A 2,942-nucleotide genomic window follows, 5' to 3' on the forward strand; every position below is an offset into this window, starting at 1 on the left:
GGAGCCGTCCTCTGGTCCCTGTCCCCTGCACTATGTCACTCACAGCTCCTCTGGTTACAACCCAGACCCTCTTAATAACCTGTGGGGCCCGCAGGCTAAATTAGTTTCAGCAGCACCAGGACCCGTCTAGTTGCAGGCCTCTAGCGTGTCTTTGGATTACAGAACTCTAACCTTTCTCTCTGTCAAGGCCTCCCAAGGCCTTTGAAGTTGCTCGTGGTCTTTCCTCCCTCACGCCACCCGACTGAATGAATGATCTACACCCACCTCTGCCCTTCACCCTCTTACTCTCACCATCTTCTTTCTTCCATCTCAACTCTCCTCCTCCTTCTCCTCATCCTCTCTCCACGTATCTGCCGACAGAGAGCAGTCCCCCCTCACTCTCTTTCCTCCCACTCCCCTGGCCTCTCTCCCTCTTACTTCGGTTCTCATCCCTCCTTTCTTTGTATCTCCACATCTAAAAGCGATCCTGGCGTCTGCTCTTCATGTCTCTATCTCCACCTTTTTGTCCTTCCGTTCTATTTTCTCTTTTTCACATCCTCAAAATCTCCGTCTCATTTTCTCTACTTCCCACATTGACTCATATTTCCTTCTTTTACTCTTTTTCACCTACTTTTCTCTTGATGGTTATTTGTTTCATTTACCTCCCCTTCCCCTCTCCTTCCTTTCTTTACTCCACCCTTCCTCCTTTCGACTTTGTCCCCAGGGTTTTCTTTCTTTTTTTTTTTTGCGTACCTCATACATTCCATTGCACTGACTGCCTGTGTTTACATTGACATGCTCTTTTCTGTGTGTGCACCACTGCACCAGCACCACTGAAGAATTCTCAGATGCACAAGACAAGACTATCAACCACCTTCAACCACCTCTCACTACAGAGTGTGACTTCATAACAAAATGCAATAAATAGAAAGTTTAAAAATAGAAAGTAATGTGTCATTAGAACTACCATGCAATGCAAGAGCTCTGTGTTTGATGCCCTAACATTCTAGGACCCCTTGACCTTGTTCTCTAGTAATTATGCTCACACATTGCAGCTCGTTCTCTAAAGGTGGACGTTTTTCATCGACATGCTAGGGATGTCAGGATAGTTGAAAGTTCAAATAGAACTCAAACACATTACAACACATTATGCCAGCAGAGGTTGCAGAGTAAAGTCAAGAGCTGTCAAGCAGTAATAGCACCCTTAATCATATACCACCTGATCATGCAAAGTAAAGGCAAAGCAGAGGACCTGCTGCTGCCCAGGTTCATTGACAAAAAATCTCAGATTTTTTTAGAGCTCTGGCGGCTAGAGGACAATATGCAGCCATGTGAGCTATGTTTATTTTATTACAGAGTACAAGGTAGCATGGGCGGGGGGCGGGGTAGAACAAAACAAAGAGCGGCTACGGGGCTGGCCTGATGGAGAAGTGAAGGTGGAGAGAGCAGGAGAGAGCATTAACAACTGAGCTATCATAAGGTCATCTTTTTCCACCACATACACGTCACCTGAGCGTCGGCCACAGAAAGACAATCAGCACATTCAAATGTCATGGTCTACAGCGTGCATTGTGTAATGCTGCGCACAAACAGCCACACATGCCGGTGTGCCTTGTATGGACAGGAGTATAGAGTCATCACGTGTACCTCCGGAGCCCTACCTACACCATTCCAGGTAATGTGTTGAGCAAGATGCCCCAGACCCACCCTCCTCTCCATAACTCATCCATATTTGGATATTATTTCTACATAACACACAGCACTGAATGTGTGTCACCGCTTCCTGTTCTGTGCTAGTCCTGTATTCACCTGTCAGTCTAGCTTAATTACTCTTTCATTGCGTAAACGATGCGCTTTGTCGACAAGCCCATGCTTTTTAATTGGATGACACAGTAACTGTTGGTTGTGTCTTTAATGTGCTATCACTCTTAATGTCCTTTACTTCAGCATTCATGAGAAAACAGAGCTTGACTAAAACCAGTGTTTATGGGTTAAACATAGGTGTGACTGATCCGGGACTCCCCCTCATCTCACATACTGAATCTGCAGGTTTGTGTGTGTGTGTGTGTGTGTGTGTGTGTGTGTGTGTGTGTGTGTGTGTGTGTGTGTGTGTGTGTGTGTGTGTGTGTGTCTGTGTTTGCTGACATGTCCGTTGAGCCAGGTCACAGGTAATTGCCAGAATAGAAGAAAAAAAAAACAATCATGCCTTGAATCATTTCAGTTTTACCGACACACACGCCTTCACTTCCAGTAAAGATGCAAATCTCTTTTCCCGCCTCTTCCCCAAGCTTCGATGTGAGCCTGCATCAATGTCAACCACTCTGAGACTGCCCAACAAGGAGTTAACGCCTCAGATGGAGAAACCTAATGGAGGGGGAAGTGGGAGGAGAACGAAGAGGAGGTAGAGGAGAAAAGGAGTGGCTGGTAGAAGGCGCAAAGGTGGTGAGCTAAGGGCTGTGGAATCAGGAACTCTTTGCTCTCTACTCTACTTCGCCCCTGCACTGCCGCCACCGCAACACCCACTCCTCCACCCATACTCACTAAATGTACGACCTCTGCTCTACTCTGGTCTAGCTGGAATGCTGACTTTCACCCACACTCACCCCCTTCAGCATTCCCCACCCCGACTTCACTTGCAAAATAGGGGAAAAATAAAGGGAAGCAGCATCTCGTGCCACAAGCTGCTGCTTTGTGTGATCAGAAGTCAGGCTTGTAAATATGAGTCAGGCTTATATGAAATTCTGCTAAAAAAAAAAAAAAAACAAATCAGAGAAATTTACATTGTGTGATGTCTTGATGTACTCCAGTAGAAGTGGCACCGTCTGACTAAAAATATCTCTAAGCAGCAGAAGGAAAGTCTGATTCCACATGAGGCTCCATTAAAACCCACAGATTGAACAGTGTAGACCTCAGGCTGATTCCAGCGAGGATCATTCCTGCCTCTAGAGCTGGAATTTCTACTG

At 46.2% G+C, this 2,942-nt stretch overlaps 1 long non-coding RNA gene across 1 annotated transcript; it reads left to right on the plus strand.

Annotated features, from left to right (window-relative positions):
• Positions 1–1,500: 1,500 nt before the first annotated feature.
• On the plus strand, positions 1,501–2,697 carry LOC137598391 (uncharacterized). Its single transcript, XR_011036665.1, has 3 exons — positions 1,501–1,654; positions 1,981–2,028; positions 2,268–2,697. It is a non-coding gene; the product is annotated as an uncharacterized lncRNA (long non-coding RNA).
• Positions 2,698–2,942: the final 245 nt, after the last annotated feature.

Source organism: Antennarius striatus, chromosome 7, assembly GCF_040054535.1.
Source record: "Antennarius striatus isolate MH-2024 chromosome 7, ASM4005453v1, whole genome shotgun sequence".
NCBI lineage: Eukaryota > Metazoa > Chordata > Actinopteri > Lophiiformes > Antennariidae > Antennarius > Antennarius striatus.